This window comes from Stegodyphus dumicola, chromosome 3 (genome assembly GCF_044657685.1).
Source record: "Stegodyphus dumicola isolate Sdum_Otavi_A_Nest chromosome 3, ASM4465768v1".
NCBI lineage: Eukaryota > Metazoa > Arthropoda > Arachnida > Araneae > Eresidae > Stegodyphus > Stegodyphus dumicola.
Window position 1 is genome coordinate 53,657,108 of NC_140770.1, and position 21,489 is coordinate 53,678,596.

Genomic DNA, 21,489 nt, shown 5'->3' on the forward strand with positions numbered 1-21,489 from the left:
CAGAGTGGATATATATATAAATACATTTATAAACGTTTGGCGCGGCCGATTGCAACCAAAATACGAGGTGCACATCTACATGTTATAGCAGTCCTATATATAAAATTTCAATGTTCTGAGGCTACTCGTTTTTGAGTTATGCGAGATACGTACGTGCGTACGAACGTACGCCACGAAAAATTCTCTTCAGAATTCATTTTAAAGCAGTTTTGTAATTTTTTTGGAGGAAACGAGTCTTTTATTCTGTCCTTACGTACAGAAATCACGCAAAAACATCGTTAAATTGCATTGGATAGCGGTCAAAATGGATATTTTCGTTGAAATATGCTAACTGAAACTTTCCGCGATTACAATACTTCCTTTTTACTTCGTACAAGGAAGTAAAAACATGTTGCGGCCACAAACATCTTGGTACACATTTAAAAACGTTTGCATTTTTGACAGCTTTTCAGTAAAAAGATAGTATCAGAAAGCAGCAGTCCAGCTAGGCCAAAGAGTGGAAAGCAAGAAAGTTGTGCCCAGGGTGAAATATTAATTCAGAATGAGTTAATTTCGGTTCTCAATGCGTTTCATTGGATAAATAATACTGCTATAAAATTATTATCGGCTGTTTCAGTTTTAGTTCCATTTACATCAACAGCGTTATGTAAGAGCCAGAGGAGATGCATTAGTCTGGAAATGACGCAGTGCAGAAAAAGATTTCTGTTTTTAGAATAAAGAGGGAAATACCAAATTAAAACAAAGCATTAGTTAATTTAAATTATATTTTTAAAAATTTTTCTTGCATATTCTCCCTCCCCCCTTTCAAGGTGGAAAACGGCTTAGCGACCAAGAAGACACTTTAGAGAAGCGTTAAAGCAAACGAAAAGAAATGTAAATCATACAATTTTGGCCAACATAGTTAATTAAGTTGTAGAGACATTAAGTATTTTTTCGAAGCAGGAAAGATGAAAAATTAGCAACCGCCTTCGCCGGGAATCGAACCGTGGACCTCAGGAAAACCGGCCCAGCGTGCACAACCACTACACTACGAAGACAAGCTAGAAAAGTGGCAGAAATACTTTATATACTCCCCCTTTTAAAGGGGGACTGAGGTTTTTAAGAGACCTAATCGCTAAATCTGGGTGAGGAGAATCATCTTCCAACACCCTTTTAGTTCGGGCGCCACTGTAGAGACATTAGGTATTTTTTGAATGGCGGAGAGATGAAAAATGAGTATTCGCCTTTGCCGGGAATGGAACGACAGACCTCTGGAATACCGTCCCAGAGTGCAGAACCACTATACCCTTTTAGTTCTCCCCTTTTTAAAGGGCGACTGGAGTTTTTAGGGGACCCAATCGCCAAATCCTGGGTGGGGAGAAATCATCATCCACCACCCTTTTAGTTCGGGCGCCACTGCAGAGACATTATTTTTTGGAAGCAGGTAAGATGAAAAATTAGCAACCGCCTTCGTCGGGAATCGAACCGCGGACCTCTGGAATACCGGCCCAGCGTGCAGAACCACTACACCACGAAGGCACGCTAGGAAAGTGGGAGAATTACCTTATAAAGTAATTGTAAAATATAATTTTTGGATATAAGATTATTATTTTTTTTAAATTTAGTTTTAAAGATCTATTGAATTTTTCAGCGTTTCAGTCCCAAAGTTTTTCTGTTTTAGACTCTACATAATTATGATTCTTCAAGGCAGGTTTTTGTTCTCTCCTAGTATCACAAACAAAAGTTTTTACATAATCATTACTTATTCTAAGTAAGTATAACACATATAAAAATTTATGACACTGATTTCTCTATTCGTAAATTATATTTTAACATCATATATACAGAAGTAATATTGCAAAAATTATGATTTTACTGTTATTATCTCTCATTCGAAGTTTTTTATTTTACCAAACTGGAAGGTTTAGCAGAACTTCTAAATAAACAGTTCTATCAATAAGGCATATCCAATTGAGATAACTGGTATGTTCTGCACCAGTGGCTAAAGGAAGCTGTGACACTGCCCTGGCTCTGCACATGTTCAAATTTTAAGTGATTCTTTTAACTGGCCACTGTAAATTACTTTTCTTATATACATTAAAGCACCGGTCAATAAAATATAATTAAACATCATGCTGGCTTTTGATTCGCTTTTATGAAATTTTGCATCTCATTTTGGTAACTTGCACCAAATATTAAATAGCAATTTTGAAAGAATAAATGTCTTTATGCATTACCCGCTAACAATTTTCTGATTACAAATATCTCTTGGAAAAGCAAATGACTGCACTATCGAAGCGAACTTCCGTTGCAGTACCGTCTTTGGTCTTTGTTTAGTAAAAGGCGATGGAAAATATTGCATAAGAGCTACAAAATTCTACATCTTAAACCAGCTATAAATTCAATGTATAAAATGATGTTTCCGTAAGATATGTGACTAATAACATTCAGATAGAAATATTAAAATTTAAGTCTTAACAACCCAGAAAATATTTCACAACGTTTTGAATTTTTTATCCGTGAATTTTTGCGTAAAACGGGCACCTGTAGGTGGCCGCACTCGTAGTAACAGTGCGCGGTAATATAACGATAACAAGATCTCGACAACTTTTGGAACTAATTTTTACTTCCTTGTACGTAAAAAGGAAGTATTGTAATCGCGAAAAGTTTCAAGCAGCATAATTCAATGAAAATATCCATTCTGACCGCTATCGAATGCAATTTAACGACGTTTTTGCGTGATATCTGTACGTAAGGACAGAATAAAATACTCTTTTCCTTCAAAAAAATTATAAAACTGCTTTAAAATTAATTTTTAAATTAAGAGAATTTTTCGTGGTGTCTGTACGAACGTATGTACGTACGTGCGTACGTACGTACGTATCTAGCATAACTCAAAAACGAGTAGCCTCAGAGCGTTGAAATTTTGTCTATAGGACTGCTATAACATGTAGATGTGAACCTCGTATTTTGGTTGCAATCGGCAGCGCCAAACGTATATAAATATATTTATATATATATCCACTCTGTTACTCGGTTCAGTGAGCTCAGTTTCTTTACTCTTATATGTTTGTAAATTGTACATTTTTTGCTTTAAAAATGATTGTATTACGTTGTTTTTATCTTCCGGTTAAGGTTTTTATGCCTTTAGTAAATCTGTGTGCAATATTTTTAGAATTATCAACAATTTTAAAGTTGTCTACGTATCGCTAAGCCTTTTTTTAATGGCGGCCGTTGATGTTTACTTTTGAAACAGGAGACTAGTGGATTTGTTGCCAATCTAGAGAAACTTAGCTTCGCAAGAACAAAGATAACGCATTCATTTATTGTTGCCAATTAAATCATGCTTAATTCTTTCTGGAATTTTTTCGAGGAAATAAGTGTTTCAGATTTACTTCGTAATTTTTAATATAGATATTTTGAGTTTTTATGTGTTTTTGCCTTCTCGCGAAGTGAGAACTGAATTAATTCAATGAGAAATACTCAATCGTCTGTGAAAAACTGTTTCTTTTTTGTTTTGTTTGCTTAATTTCTTTTATACATCGTTCTAGCTTTATTATAGTATTTGAATAGAACATGTGGCAACGATTAGATAATTCTATTCTTTAAATGATATAAATTTTGTGCATTATGAGTTATAATATGAACGAAATATATAAGTTAACTGTTATATAATTATTGGAATATATAACAGTTAGTTTCCGTTATATAATTATTATATAAGTTAACTGTTATATAATTATTAATACTGTTAAGTGAATTTAGCGCCAGAGTGTCGCTATGGTAAACAAATATTAGAGTGAATTTTAAAGAATGCCTTTATTCTATTGTGGTTTATGCGCTGTCGGTGAAGTAGATTTAATTCAATCCAATAAGTTTAAATAAAATGCAAGAAAAAATGCGTATAATTTAATATTCCAATACAAGGAAGTCATGTGGTGTACACATCAGATTTTTATTTTCATGGGATCGTTTTTCCCATGTCAACATTAGCCTTCTAAAATTTGGTGGCATTCCAGCTCATAGATCGAGTTACACATGGCTCTGAGTAGTGTCAGTTTCAAAATAAACACTCTGTGCACTACAAAAGACTACGAAATATTAAGAAGGATATAATTATTTTCTCTCAATTAATAGGTGACAGAGTACAAAAAATATCCTCAAATTAAAATTCTTTTAAGGAGCTTTCTATAAAAGATTTACAAAAATTCGGAATAAATCTCATAAAATAAAAAATATATCACTTAATGAAAAATACATAAAAAACTGTTTCCGGAACTAAAGTAATTAAATGGGTAATTAAATGATAATTTACCGAAGCAAATTTCATTTTCTGACTTAAAAAGTTTAATTTAATTAACTCTTACCTTTTTATTATTTTCGTTAAAGAGAAAACTTAGGAAACAAAAGAATGCATGCAAATTTCTAAAGCTTAAAAGTTTAATGCAGCGTAAATAAAAAAACGGTTCCCTGGCTTTATTTCTAAGAATTGAGTAAAAATATAATTACTCTCCGAAAAGTCACCTTTCCGTAATTCATATAATATATTATCCAGGTTTTACAATTATATGATAAAAAATCTGATGTGTACACCACATGACTTCCTTATACGGAATATTAAATTATACGCATTTTTTCTTGCATTTTATTTAAACTTATTAGATTGAATTAAACCTACTTCGCCGAAAGCGCATAAACCACAATAGAATAAATGCATTCTTTAAAATTCATTCGCTATATAACCATAGCGACACTCTGGCGCTAGGTTTACTTAACAGTATTATATTTTATTCATATTATAACTCAGAATGCACAAAATGTATATCATTTAAAGAATTATCTAATCGTTGCCACATGTTCTGTTCAAATACTATAATAAAGCTAGAACTATGTATAAAAGAAATTAAGCAAATAAAACAAAAAAGAAACAGTTTTTCACAGACGATTGAGTATTTCTCATTCAATTAATTCAGTTCTTACTTCGCCAGAAGGCAAAAATACATAAAAACTCAAAATATCTATATTAAAAATTACGAAGTAAATTTCAAACGCTTATTTCCTCGAAAAAATTCCAGAAAGAATTAAGCATGATTTAATTGGCAATAATAAATGAATGCGTTACCTTTGTTGTTGCGAAGCTCAGTTTCTCTAGATTGGCAACAAATCCACCAGTCTCCTATTTCAAATGTAAACATCAATGGCCGCCATTAAAAACAGGCTTAGCGGCAATTAAACAACTTTAAAATTGCTGATAATTCTAAAAATATTGCACACAGATTTACTAAAGGCATAAAATCCTTAACCGGAAGATAAAAACAACATAATTCAATCATTTTTAAAGAAAAAAAATGTACAATTTACAAACATATAAGAGTAAAGAAACTGAGATCACTGAGCCGGGTAATAGAGTAGATATATATATAAATATATCTGTATACGTTTGGTGCGGCCGATTGCAACCAAAATACGAGGTGCACATCTACATGTTATAGCAGTCCTATATACAAAATTTCAACGTTCTGAGGCTACTCGTTTTTGAGTTATGCGAGATACGTACGTACATACGTTCGTACAGACGCCACGAAAAATTATCTTCAGAATTAATTTTAAAGCAGTTTTGTAATTTTTTTGAAGGAAAAGAGTATTTTATTCTGTCCTTACGTACATATACCACGCAAAAACATCGTTAAATTGCATTCGATAGAGGTCAAATTGGATATTTTCGTTGAAATATGCTGCCTGAAACTTTTCGCGATTACAATACTTCCTTTTTACTTCGTACAAGGAAGTAAAAAAGATCAACAACAAAATGACGGTCAGAATTGAAGAACTAATTTGTTAAATAATGAATTTAAAACGCAAAAAAATTGGAGTTTTCACATGGTTAAAGATCAGCGATATATTATTTGGTATACGGAGAAAAACGAAAGTGAAATTATTACCAAATATATAAATTCATATTATCCTGTTAACATTTTAAAAGTTAATTTCCGACTGCATGGTCAATTTTTCCTCTAATAAAATTTCCAAGGATATTCACCCCTTTTAAATTTTAAGATTAATTTCATAACATATTAAATTGAATGATAGATAAATGGTATAAATTTAACTATGGTTTAACAGATGATTGGCGTTTGCACACAACAATTTGTTAAAATTATCAAGCAATGCCCTTTGCCCAATAATTCTTCTCAAGTGCTACAGATTGGCAAAAAATTCTCTTCTTTTTGCTCAGTGATTTTTTTTTTTAACAATAGATTGCTCTCAAGAGCAATGAACTAGTAAATAATTTTCTCTCAGTTTTCAAGTTCTCTTTCAGTTCTCAGTTCTTTCAGTCAATTTTTTCTTAATTTTTTTTTTATAAATGGATATCATAAACGGCAATAAAATGGCAAATAATTAATTCTTTTCCTTTGCAGAGTGGGCCACCAGCGATCGAGCGGTAAAATAGCTGAACACTGGTAGTTCGTTCCGAGGTTCGAATCCTACGAAGGGGTTGGCTGCATGGGCGTTTCGTGGCTTTTCCCATGTGTAACGTGGATATGACCCAATGAGATATTTATTATGAAACATTACTATGAACTACGAACTGTAAGAACTATGAACTAGATGCATACATATTATATATGCTTATATATCGTTTATTATATAATTATTCACTGTATATATCATGTATTTTAATGTTAGACAATAATTCATTTAACATTAAAAAACATTTATATAATGTTCATGAAGGCACTGTTGCCACTGTAAAAATTCTGTTGTTAATGAACAAATGCCATCTTATCTGTTAACCTACCCTGACTGTCCGCGATGGCTACACACAGTATGGCAATATAGCTATCTCTGGCGGTGTAACTGCAACTGTATATAAGCCAGTTTTATTTCGAAAGTCCTCTACGAAGGCATCCATACCCTCAGAACCCTTCAGTGCTTTGCCATAATCAGATAAATTAAACCAAACATTTGCACTGTAACTTTCCATAAAAGACTGCCTTCGAGTATAATAAGTTGACAATAATTGATCACACTTTGAGAAACTACTTTTAATAAAGAGCAGCATTTAAATGTAATAAATCCGCAAAGATGCTTTTCTCCATTTGGATCACCCTTTTATTAATACGATATTTTTTATATAAATTTTACAATCTCTATTTCTCTTGTTTCAAGATACTTCAGATGTATTTATTTACATTATGACTGATTATATTTTAATATTTCGAGATTTCTTTTTAGATACCCTGAGGGGATGTTTATTATTTTAAGTAACTGCATTTGATTTCTTGGAGGAAATAAAAATTATTACCATTTGGGGAAATAACAGTTGCAAGCTTCGCGCTCAAGTAACCCAGTATTAATTTACGTTCCACAATGAAATAATCACACAGGTTTTTTTCTCCTCTTCCCGAGTGATATTGCTTTGAGTGAGTGATATATCATAACCTTCTCGAGTGATATGCATTTAGAACAGTTCATTTTCAATATAAGCTTTACGTTCTTATACCTTTTATTTTTGGGGGACTAACTTTTCGATTGCAAAATTGAAATATGTGCAGTAAGGTCAGAATGGTGTGGTGTGGTGTATTTAATTACGGCAAAGCACACTAGGGCTATCTGCCAAAGGGGAGGGATGCCTTTCGTGGAGGACTTTCTAAGGGAAACTGGCTCGTATACACGTTACACATGGGGAAAACCACGAAAACACCCATGCAGCCAGCCCGTTCGCGGGATTCGAACCTCGGACCGAACTACCAGTGTTCAGCGACTTTACCGCTCGGCCGCTGGTGGGCATAAGGTCAGAATGATATATGATATCGCATGATATATTTTCATGGGCTATTAATTTTGTTTTGGCATTTTGCGTCGGTTCACTTTTCAAATCTTTGCTACCAAATATTAGAGTTCTCTATTATATTTAAAGAAATTAAATAATGAAGAATCTTCATGAATGCATGTATGTTTCTCGTATTGTGATAAAACAACGGTACATAGAGCCATCAAATTTTGAATAACGTAATCCTCTAACAAATATGAGCATTTGAAGCCTAAACTGGAAATTGGAATTTGGTTTATTATCGGTTTCATATTTTGTAACACTTTAACGAATTTTTGATTACCTAACTCAACGATTTCAAAGCGAGCAATGGCAACACCGTACGAAAAAAAAAAAAAAAAAAAAACATTTTCATCTCCAAAGCTCTAGACCAAGGATGTCAAACTTGTTGCGGCCCGGCCAATATATCGGCAAATAATAATATATGATAATAAAATAACATATCGACGAAGAAAAAAATGAAATGTTTACTGCTAAGTAATTAACGATAATTTATTCAGTGTTGTTAGATTACTCACAGCGAGTTGACACACACACACTACTTAAATTACAAATGTGTGTGAGTAGCTTGCGTTCAGCTACCTTCGGCTTTTGGGGGACACGTGCACTCAGAACTTGTACGCATCCCCCGATAGCCGAATGTAACCGAACTCATGGTCTCAGTTTTTCAATCATAGTTTTGTACGATATATTGGTGCATGCACTTGTACCTGAATTTTACAAATATTTACCAGCCAGGTTTGAAAATACTCGAAAATTCGCATATGAAATTATTTCCATGTTTGGTAACACTTATCGGTGCAAGCAGTTATTTTCAGTCATGAAAGGTAATAAGTCTCCTATTAGAAACAGTATTAATGATGCTCACCTTGGGTCAGCGTTGAAAGTTATCACTGCAAACAAAATTTCTCCCAAAATAGGAAAGATAATAGCAGAGAAGAGATGTCAAGTATCAGGACGTAAACATTCAATTTTTCTTGTTCTTTTCTATATAAATATATATATATATGTTTATTATTGTATTATTCGAAATAAATCTACATTTCTATGAATATTGATTTTTTTTTTTTGCGGCCCGCCTAAAGTTAAACCTTGTTTGTTTGGCCCAAGTGTACCTATGAGTTTGACATCCCTGCTCTAGACTGTATATCGGAAATTCTAAAGATATGCTTATTTTAAAATTATTTTAAAATTGCTGTTAGATTGAATTTTATGGTTTAAGTGTGAAGAACATGATATTTAATAAATAAAAGTAACCCACAAAACGTTAAGTAAACGTCCCTTTAGGCGGAAATATTTTTTATTTATATATTAATTTATTTATTTTTACTTTTCAGCTGCGAAACGACAGACCATAGTCTAAAGTTCTCATATTGCACTTTTTTCCCTTTTTATCCCTCTCCTTTTATTTATTTCATTTTATTTTTATCGCGTATGAGAGAGAACGAGAAAAAGAAACATATATATTACGTAACAAATTTTCTCCCTCTTTTCTGCATGCCTTCGTAGTGTAAGTGGTAAAACACGCGTAATTCGGGACATCCGTAGTTCGAATCCCGGGGAAGGCATTGTGGATTTCTTTAGTTCCCTGACTTCGAAAAAATTGGAAATGAGTCTACAAGGGATGCCAGAACTAAACGATAATGGACATTAATTTGTCACCACCAGAATTTGGCGATTGGGTTTCCCTATCCCTATCCCACTTGCCCTTTAAAAGGGGGAGTATATAAGGTTTCTTTCTCCCTCCTTTCCTGCTGCCTTTGTGGTATAACTGAAAACACGTGCGACGTGAATTGGGCAGATCGGGAGATCGCTGCTCATTTTTTAGGTTCCTACATAGACATAACCTAATGACAAATATATAATATATTTTAGTAATATTTATTTTTATAAATCTAGAATAAATATATTTTTAATAAATATATTTTTATCATTACAAATATATAATATATTTGTAAAGTAAAAATTTCACTTATATTTAAACGTACAAAGTTTTGATGCTTGTTTTAGTTGTTCTCAAATTTGACAACTAAAATGAAACTTAAGTAGAACTAATGGTTATTTTGCAAAATTATTAACAAAAAAATTAATACATGGTTTTTTTTTTTCCCTGGAATTTTTTATTTTGGACGTAAAGATAGATACTTCACAAAAAATCAGTTTTGGAATACGAAGTTTAATAATAATAATAATAATATTGTTTAAAGAATTTCAGCATTTTTCCAAAATATTGTGCGGAAAAATAAAAGACAGCAGATAATCTGCTGGTGAGTAGAGATAATTTATTCCTTTAATTTTAATTTAAGTTTAATTTTTAGATTTTTAAGTTCTTATTGAGCCAAATTGTTCTGGTGTAATGTTTTCATGAGTAAAAATGACAGCTAATACAGAAGCCATATATAAATAGAAATTTTTTTTCATAATATAAATACAAAGAGAAAGGTTAGATTTAATATTATTTTTCAACTTTCAAGGTCAAATAAATTATAGTTCACATAATGATCGAAAACTCAGAAATTTAACAATATCTTCTTTTTTCCCCCAATAAATTTAATTTATAAAACGATTTACAGATTGAGATTTCTGTAATTTTTCAACTATAGAACATAAGTAAGAATAATATAATTAATTCATCTGATCTTATAATGTAAAATGTAAATGTATTTCTCCCGCCTTCTTAGCATGCCTTCGTAGTGTAGTGGTCAGCACGCTCGGGCCGTAGTCGTGAGGTCCGCAGTTCGAGTCACTGCGAGGGTACTGCTCATTTTTCACGTCTCCTGCTTTCATAAAAATCCTAATGACTCTACAAACTTAATAACAAGAATCGTGATTGAGCTACCTCTGGAGAAAATTTCAAATTTTTGCATGGGCTCCTGAACTGATTTCAAAATCTTCACACGGGTATTTGAACTAATTTTAAATTCTCGCTTGCTTGAGTTCATTTCAAATTCTTTCACAGATACATTATTACATGCAATGCATATCTGAGCTAATTTTAAACATATAGGAAAATTTCTTTGGTCGACTTCCTGTGCGAGGATCGCCCTTTCCTTTGGTAGAAAGACAAGAGAGAGAAGAAGAATTTCTTGCTTGGGTATTTGAACTGTTTTGAAATTTTTGCGCGAGTATTTGATCTAATTTTAGATTCTTAAATAGATAAACTACTAGAAAACGGATAAGTAAATTGAAACTTATTATTAATCCAAAGGGGCAATTTCCCGTGAAGGACTATTAATTTCGTTTTGGCATTTTGCGTTTAAAACTATAAACGACGTTTCAAATTGATGCCACCAATTATTATCGACCTGTATTATATTTAAAAAAATTAAATAATGAGAATCTGTACGAATGTATGTATGTTTCTCGGATTGTGATCAGGGCTTCATTTCTAAAATTAGAAGTGCCGGAATCCTATGGAAGACCGTCAGGAAAGAGGAACAAAAGTAAATATATAAATAAAATGAATATTAAAATCATTAATAATTTAAAAATTAAACAGTTAGTTATTATCAAATTTAAAAATAATTATTTAATATTGACAATTAATATTTATGAATTATTATCTAATCATTGATCAATTAATTAGTAATTATTATTTATTAAAATAATTAAATAATTAACATTAAAATGAAGTAAAATGTAAAGAGGTAAATTAAAATTTAATAAGCAATTTTTAATGTAATTTTATTGTTGCTAAAAATAAAATTTTTGAGATCAAATTTCTGCTAAAATTGTTGTTCCGTAATTATACATAAGAAGTGTACTTTCTTAGTTAGAAGATTGAAGAAGTGAAGAATGCTTTCTTATTTAAGTCTCCTCGCTCCGGCTAGAATTATATGATTTATCTCACAAACTGAGAAGTGCCGGAACTTAACTCCCGCGCAATTTAAGCCCTGATTGTTATAAAACAATGGTACCTAGAGCCATCAAAATTTGAATAACTTAAACTTCCATAGGATATGAGCACGTGGAAGCCCTAATCTGAATTTGAAATTTGTTTTATTATCGATTTCAGATTTTGTAACACTTCAGCGAATTTTTGATTAACAAACTGAACGATTTCATAGCGAGCAATGGCAACACTGAACGGGGGGGGGGGAACATTTTTATCTCCAGCGCGCGAGATTCTGTATCGGAAATTCTAAGGATATGCTCATTTTAAAATCATTTTGGGATATTGCTGTTAAATTGAATTTGATGGTTTGAGTACGTAGAACATGATATTTAATAAAGTTAACACACAAAATGTTCAAAAAACGCCCCTCTGGACATGATTTAAAATCTGAAACCTTTCAGGTTTTTTTTAATTAGAATTTTTTTCAATAAGACAAGCGAAATTTATGAAGTTCTTTCGATCTCAAAATCCCCGCCGGGCTTCATGGCTCATAACCATTTTTAAACATCCCGCACGTTAACGAAGCGTGCCAAGTTCATTCGGTCTAAATGTCAAGAGGAGAGGCAAAGGGTTACTGAGTGGAGTTCAACCCCCAATGCAGCCTCTGATGAATAACTGCTCTTTATTAAGAAAGAAGAAGGGGAAGAACAGACAGAATGGAAGTCTTTCCGTGTTCAGAGCTCATTAATGAAGTCTGGCGAGATGACATCGTCTAATTTAGGATCACAACCAACCAAGGCGCCGACCATTGTGGAAGAAGAAGTGATGATTCTCGCGTTGTAGAGAAGGGGGTCGCGTGAGGTCACGTGACCTGATGTGAGAGGCGTCCGAAAAGGGGCAGTGACCTGGGGCACCCACGCGTGCACCCTCTCTTTCTCACTCGAAACGCCCTTTAAACGCTCGTTTGAAATGTAAGTCAATGGAACGGCTCTAGTGGGCGGACACATTGTTGTTCTTGAAAAGGAGCACTGACGAAAAAGAAAGGCGCACGCCAAGGTCTGTTCGACGTATCGTGCAGGTTCAGGTTTCAACCTCTCTCTAGTTTCATTGTTGCGAAGCGGCGTTTTGCGTCTGTACATTGGTTTTTACTATAAACGTCGTGTTCATTAGGTTATGACTCTTGAAAACGAGTCGTTGCACCTTTCATGGTGCTGTTTACGCGCTCCGTCGCGCACGCCTACTAAGGAAGAAATCATCACTGTTTCGGCTTCTCGTGTTGACAGTGCGCATGAGGGTGTTCAAGATCACTATTATTTGCAAGTGCTTTTAAAAGCACATTTATCATAGTTCCTTCACACTAGACGCATGATAATGGGCATTTGAAGCTTACATAATTTTGCCCATAATGCGTTGTAACTTTAAGAGTAGTACTTGGATTTCATACTTGCTTTGATTGATTTTATAGCCATATAAGAAATAGAAGCTGGTATGGCATATCACATCGAGAAGAAAAATGTCTTATAAAGACAGATACTAAAAAGTTAAATAAAGTTCGTTTTTATATTTAGAATGCACGTATTTCGTGATAAATTTCAGGTCTCAGGGAATGTGTTACAAGCTTTGCTGCTTTTGATGTGTGTTCATCCACATCGTTTCGCCACCACTTTTAAAATAACACATTTTTAAATCTTTGTAAAACTACGAATCTGCGAAACGTACGAAAATTTCATTTATATGGCTGGCGGGGGCCTTTAGTGCAAAATTTCGTCAATCTCGTGTAAGTATGTTCTTTAAAAAGCTGAACTCAATTTAAAATGCAATGCCAATTTCAAATAAATTACATTATTTTGAAGGCAGTAAAGTCATAAATTAAAAACATTGCTCAACGTTATTTATGTAACTTTAAAATTTGCAGTCAGAGGTTTGGTTTATTTGATTATGGCAAAGCAATCGTGGGTTATCTGCCTAAAGGAAGGAATCCTTTCGTGGAGGGCTTTCTAAGGAAAACTAGCTAGTATACACATTACACATGGAAAACCCCACGAAAAAGTCCATGCAGCCAGCTCGTTGCCGAATTCGAATTTCGCACCGAACTACCAGTGTTCAGCGACTTTTCTACTCGGCCACTAGCGGGCCGTGCAATCAAAGGAATGACCCTGATAAACATAAATAGCCAGAAGTTTTAAAGGACACCAAGCTAAACATTTGCCTTACAATAATTAATCGTATAAAACATTACTTTAATCACAACAAACATGAAAAATAATTTTTGAGTGGCGATTTCGGATATTTTCACAGTTTCCATCTCACCTGAAAAATCCTGAGAAGTCAGGAAAGTGGATGAAATGAAAAATGGTCAGGGAAAAATATAAACTCTTTTAAAAGAGTCAGGAGGTTAAAAAATATATCTAAATATTTTAAATCAAAGTTAAAAAAATATATCTTTTAAATAGTAACCAGTAAATGAAAATTGGCAGGCAGTTGAATACTGTAGATCAGGGTTTCTTAAACTGGGGGTCGTGGAACCTGCAGCAGAAGGTCGCCAAAAATTTTACCAGTTTTGCTATTTCTTTAACTTATTACAATAATTTTACAATTACCAAATATTTTTACACAATCTGAAAACAGATAAAGATAAGCCAATACAGACAAAGAAAATACGAAAACGTTTTGACCCATTCTTTTTAAAATATAAACGTTCATTTCCCTTGCTTTGCACGTGACGCTGTCATTTCGTCTGTTACTTATTTAAAATTTTCACATTGTTCTATGCCTTAAAATTAGAAATTAACGTTAATGACATAAAACTGCAATAGTATATAAAATAATCGACACTTTCACTCACGCGTGTGTAGAATTTGCGCAATGCTTGTGGGGTCCCACAAAATTTTCGTAAATATTATGGGGTCCTGGGGCCGCGACTGAAAAAAAATTTAAGAAGCCTTGCTGTAGATGAATACTGCAGTCAAAATGTCGCAGCACTGTATGGTTGCATATTGTAATACATAATTATATAACTTAAATATTTTTTCAAGTCACTGTAATTCTTAACTCCTCAGTTTTATTTTGGAACACCACAGAAGGAATACCTACTATGAATTATATATTATTACAAATTTCTTTTATGAAATGCAACTTCCCTCCCCCAACATAGAATTTGATATTTTTTATAGCCTAAAGGGGAAATCTGAACAGAAGTCTATTAATTTCGTTTTGGCATTTTGCGTCGTCCACTATAAAACAGCGTTTCTCTTTTCATATTGCTGCCACCAAATATTGGAGCTATTCATTATATTTAAAGAAATTAAATAATGAAGAACCTGCATGAATGCATGTATGTTTCTCGCAGTGTGAAAACACAACGGTACCCATACACATCAAATTTTGAATAACGTACGTCTCCACTCGAATATGGGCATCTGGAACTTGGAATTTGTTTTATTATCAATTTCATATTTTGTAAAACTTTAATAAATTCTTCATTAACAAACTCAACGATATCAAAACGAGCAATGGCAACACTGCTTGCTGGAATGGTACGGAAAGGAAAGAATTTTTTATCTCCGCGCGAGACTGGGTATCGGAAATTCTAAAGATATGCTCTTTTTAAAGATTTTGTGATACTGCTGTAGAATGTTTTGGTTTAAGTGCGATGAACATGATACTTAATAAATAAAGGTAATACAAAACGTTAAAAAAACGAACCTTGCGTACACGTAAGAAATATCTGAAAGCTTTCAGATTTCTTTTAAAACTCTACCAACTTTATTCAATGATTATTTTGCTTACATATATCTTATAAATATCTCAAAAATACTTTTGTTTTCATTTACTTCACAGCAATAATTTTGATAATTTTTTATAATGTTCTCAGCTATTGCATGATATAATGCGGTAAATGAGAAAAATCATGCATTATACTTAATTTCATATTTGTTCATTATATTTTTCATGGAAAATCAGGAAAGCTGTGGAAATTAAATACTGAATTTCACTGGAACTCCTGATTTATCAATATTAATCCTTTTAAAATTCTTCTACTTTCCACGCAACATCCATAATTTTCGTACGTGAAAGCCAGCCAGTTATTTTAAGTATCAAACATAACTAGTTTATATTATCTTTGATCGTACACCGGAACGAATAAACCGTGAGAAAAACTTGCTAAGATTCCTTCAGGTGTGACATAAATATGTACTAAATCCTTTAAAATTTTCCTACAGTAATAAAAAACAAACTTTCCTAGACATTCCAATACAAAACAAACTTTCCTGCGAATATTCTAGTACACTACTATCAATTTTCTTTTTTGATTTTTTCCTCCTGTGAATGATAGTTCTTAGCAGAATTTCAAAATCTCAGGACACATGACGAAATTTACTATACAAAGTATGTTTCAAATATTTTCAATTTTCAATTAAATTTTTTTTAATGTAACGTGTTTTATGTATAAAAAGATTTCATTAAAATTCTAAAATTTAGGTGCTTCCTTATTCTCCCATTTAAAATTCAAAGATCTTGTAAATAAAAATAGAAATGAAGGAAATTATTTTAATATAAATGAAATTTGGATACATAGTAATGTTATATCTCCATGAAAGTTGTTTTCCAGATTATAGAATTTGTCAAAACGAGTCGCCAGTTTTTGAATGCTTTTACCATAGAAGTCTACCGATTGGCCATTGAGCCAATGTGTTAATGAGAAAAAAACGTCGATAGCAAATACTCACAGCCCTAGCAATTATTCAGCTTTTCCATCATATAACACATCAAAAAACTCCAACGAATTTTAACTGCATACACCTTTCCAGCTTACAGATACCTCACGACAAATCTGATTTCTCATCATGAAAACAGGTCTGGGTTCCATTAGATTTCTTTACTCGCACGTTCCATAAAACGGAATGAGAGGAATGAAGAATAGCTGGGATCAAAGGCATAAATTTGGATGCATCTAATTTTTGCCCCCATTTCTTCTTGCATTTTCATTTCAATCTTTTAAGAAAAGATTTAAAAACAGCCCTTTTACTACCGTTGACGAAATTGTGTAATATTCGTTGCTGTTGTATTGTCATGGAAGAATGGTTGCCAGAGCCTCAAAGAGGTTCGACTTCCACCCCATTGAGGGAGAGCAACCCGGGGGGGGGAGGTTGTCCAAGAGTCTTCCACCTCTCTTCCCTATCACCAAACCACACGAGAGGACTTTTGGATCACCAGAGTGTCCCCATGCCGCAAAGACACTCATATTTACAAACATCCATGCCTTCTCCGGGATTCGAACCCGTACCGCATTAGGCTTCCCTAACCACTATAGCATCTGGGTGGCATTCTGCAATATTTTAAAACTAGCCGCTATGTGGCCAGCCTTCGTCTGGCTTTTAAATGTACAGGAAAACAAAGTCCTCTCGACAAACTTCCCAAACGTCGTATCCGAGTACCTCTCGATAAACATCCAGTATCCAAAAGTAACATTAAGTTTAAAAACTGCGCAGAATTATCGCCCTTATTTTTCCGAGTGGCAACAGTGCTGATATCAGCAAAAATGGCAACAGCAGCAATGGCACGCAGCCATTGTTGCTGATGTAATGAAAGATTATCGATTTGATGGGATTTCAACAAAAAACATAAACTAAAAAAATCTCATTCGAATTTTGAAAAAATCGCTTCGAGATGCACTGGCACCTGTCTAGATGCACTTATGTACCAAATTTTGTAGCTTTGGGTCTATTAGCTTACGCGCAGCACAGACGAAAAGACACGCAGACTCTTTCTTTTATTATATGTCAGGATTATAATTAGCATATCTGTATCTGTAAATTTTGAATAGATCTCATGAATAGATTCAAAATAATGCACAGTTTGCAAACAACAAATGACACTTTTCTGTCTGAATCGAAGTATGAATATTTCTAAAGATTTTTCTTAAAGCAGGGCCCTCCAGCGGCCGAGCGGTAAAAACGCTGAACACTGGTAGTTCGGTCCGAGGTTCGAATCCCGCGAACGAGCTGGCTGCATGGGCGCTTTCGTGGTTTTCTCCATGTGTAACGTGTATACGAGCCAGTTTCCCTTAGAGAAAGTCCTCCACGAAGGCATCTCTCTCTCCCTTTAGGCAGATAGCCCTTGTGTGCTTTGCCATAACTGAATAATCCCAAGTCCTTAAAGCAGGGGTTCTCAACCGGTGGTACATGTACCACTGGTGGTAAGCAAGAGAAAAATAGTTGGTACGCAAAGAAGCAAAGTATTTTTAACTATTAAATTCAAAAATTAAAATCCCGACATCTTAATTGAGTTTTTTCTCTAACATTCGTAAATTTATGCGATCTGAGTTTTGTTCAAGAGTGGTGGTGGTAGTAGTAATACTTTGTAGTGGTGATACTAAAAGTTTTCAATTCTTGTTTAGATGTTACGCGTCAGTCAAAAGCTTGAGAACCGCTGCATTAAAGCGTTCTTCTCTAATGAATCTGTAATTTTGATTGTAAAGAATGTCGAATGATAAGTGAAAATGAAGCGAAACACTGAAGACTTATTACAAAAGTATAAGCTTAACCTTCTTATAAACTTAATATTCAAATTTTCTCTATTGCACATCACAATACAGCTTCAAAGAAGTCCATGAAGTTTGTTTATTTTAAATAAACACACAACAATAAAATAGTTTCTGCAAGATTAACATCAGTCCAGTTCCTCTCCACAATTAAATATTTTCCCAATATTCACGATCTTGTTGGAAGTAATCCTGCAATTCATTCTCTGACAGCTCTTGAAGACGATTTTCCGTATGCTTATGGTAGAATCTTTGCCCCTTTAACTCGGTTTTTGAGCAATGGGATTATAATAAAGTAAGTAAAAAAAATTCTGAAAGCTCTCACATTTTACATTACCCCCAAACGAGCGTTTTCAACGTTTTGTGTGTTACCTTTATTTATTAAATATTACGTTCTTCGCACTTAAGCCATAAAATTCAATTCAACAGCTACATGGCAAAATATTTAAAAGAGCATATCTTTAGAATTTCCGATACACAGTCTCGCGCACTGGAGAGATAATTTTTTTCCTATAGTGTTGCCATTGCTCGCTTTGAAATCGTTGAGTTTCTTATTTAAAAACTCATAAATGCTTTACAAAATATGAAATAGAAAAAAAATTCTAAATGGTTTCAGATTTCAAATTACGACCAAAGGGGCGTTCTATTTAACGTTTTATGTGTTACCTTTATTTATTAAATATCATGCTCTTTGCACTTAAACCTTAAAATTCAGTTTAACAGCAAAATAATTTTAAAATGAGCATATCTTTAGAATTTCTTATACACAGTTCCGCACGCTGGAGATAAAAAAAGTTTTCTCCTCCCGTAGCCATTGCTCGTTTTTAAATCGTTGAGTTTGTCAATCAAAAATTCGTTAAAGTTTTACAAAATATGAAACCGATAATAAAACAAATTCCAGACTCCAAATTTGGGCTTCGAGATGCCCATTTTCGGGTGGAGGCGTACGTTAATCAAACCTCGATGGCTCTAGGTGCCATTGTTTTACACCAATGTGGAAAACATACATACATTTATGCAGATTCTTCATTATTTAATTTCTTTAAATATAATACAGGGCTCCAATATTTGGTGGCAACAATTTAAAATGTGATTCAGACTTTTATAGTAAACCAACGCAAAACGGCAAATTAATAATTAATAATTCTTCTGGACTAACGGCCTTTCGGCTAAAAATGTTTCTTTTTCTAGGGATTTTTGACAATGTACTATTAAACATGCTTCCGTTCCTTTTTTTTTTTATGGACCACTACATACTTTATGATCCATGGACAATTTCTGCAACATGCAAACTTTTTCAGATTTTTTTTTTATATAAGGCGCTTCCAGAACCAGTTCTTAATCACAGAATATGAAATATTTAAACGCTTCATCTAGATTTTAATCTCAAGTAGTTAAAATAAGATTTAGCTTCTCCGTTCATTCACACGTAAAAAGATTTTATCTGTTTGAGTGATGGGTGAGAACGTTGCTCAGTTGGAAAGTTTAAGAAGATCTTGAACTACATCCATCATTTTAGAATGCTGAAGCTCTATAGCAATTTATCTGCAAGTTTAATACAAACTTTAATGCATTCATGAATTTTTAATATAACAGCCGAAATACAGTTAATGTACTTTTTTCCCCCTTTTATTTGCAACAGTATTCTTTAGCAACACTGCAACAGTTAAAAAAGTTATCTGTAAGCTACCTTTTTTTTTTTTTTTTTTTTTTTTTTTTTTTTTTTTTTTTTATAAAAGTGCGCAAGTAATTTTTTACGTATTGTACATGTATATCATTCTAATCCTAATACATTATACAGACTTTTGATAAAATTTTACTGCAATACTTTTAGATTTATTTTTACGCTTTGAAAAATTTTTACTATAAATAAGCTCCGACGAAAAACAGTCACAGCATTGGACTACCATACCGAAGAGTCCGGGTCCGAATCCTGGAGAAGGTATGAATGTTTGTAAATCTTTGCGAAATAGAGGCACTCTAAACAGACGGCGAGCCGAAAGTTCTCTCATGTGATTAGTGGTAGAGATCTGCTTATTCATGTAATATAATGTGATGTAGCATACGAGTGTGCTGAAACCCTCCTGGCCGGAAAACATCAGCCTCATGGTTAACGCAACACACCCAACACAGATATACTGTTAAAAGATTAAAAAACAGATTGAAAGGGAACTAATGTATTCGAGAACAAAAGATTAAAACACAGATTAAAAGAGAAATAATGTATTTGAGTATGATGTATTCATATTTTAGAGTCAATTGTTTATTAATTCCATTAATCGATTAGGGCATGACATGCGATTATTCGATTACAGCTACTTGCCTAAAGAGAATGGATGTCTTCGTGGAGGATTTTCTGAGAGAAAATGTCCGGTATTCATCTTACATGGATAATTACGTAAAAACACGAAAATGCTCATTGAGTTTGTAGAGTTATTAGGCTATTTTGCAAACAGGAGATACCAGCTAGTTCCCTTAGAAAGTCCTCCACGAAGGCATCCCCACCCTTAGGCAGATAGCTGAGGTAGTGTGCTTTGCCATAATAAACTAAACCAAACCAACCCGAAATCCTGTATAATACGTTTCTGTCACTTGAACAAGTTAATGTTGAAAGCAATGAAGAAAGATGGCTAAATGAACAATTTTAAGCTCACGCATACAGAGGAAAGCAAAGCCTAGGAATAATACGTATATTTAAAATATATATTTAAAATACTATATATTTAAAATGCAATAACTAAATTAGTGAAAAATCCAGAAACTAAATGTACGCTCAAAATAAAAATAAGATGTAATATTTTTAATTTATTGTTTAATTTAATCCAGCTTTTTGATAATAAACGTAGCACCCTCTTTCTATAAATTTTCGTTTGCTACTGTTATTATGGGATAAATAAAATTCATCTAGTGCTACTATTATTATGGGCCAGAAGAAGTATTTCTCTAAACCTCTTAATCTCATTATTAGTAAGAAAAGTATTCCTCTTACATCTAAGTTTGTTATACGACGTACCATGTTTTATGCCACTGAAATTTAATACGCAATTATTAACTGGCGACGAAGTTTATCACATAACATACCATGTTTTATTTTCACTAAAATTTAATACGCAATTACTCATTGCTCTAACACCAATAAAAAAGCTTCTCACGGTTGTACAACTATCGTTGATATTTGACCTTTTACTTATGAGTATGCATGAAGAGTCTGGGTAATAGTACAGATGGCGCCACATTTACATCCATTCCATAAATGCTGACGTCATTAATAATCAACAGTATAATCCGTTACCAACA

The 21,489-nt window shown here is 33.2% G+C and overlaps 1 protein-coding gene and 1 long non-coding RNA gene across 4 annotated transcripts in view; both read right to left on the reverse strand.

Moving 5' to 3' along the window:
• LOC146997986 (uncharacterized) overlaps positions 1 to 21,489 on the reverse strand; it is a 199,046-nt gene that overhangs the window by 159,024 nt on the left and 18,533 nt on the right. The gene's annotated exons all lie outside the window — the stretch shown is intronic.
• Positions 1 to 21,489, reverse strand: part of LOC118191505 (uncharacterized) — a 197,967-nt gene that overhangs the window by 159,024 nt on the left and 17,454 nt on the right. The window lies entirely within an intron of this gene.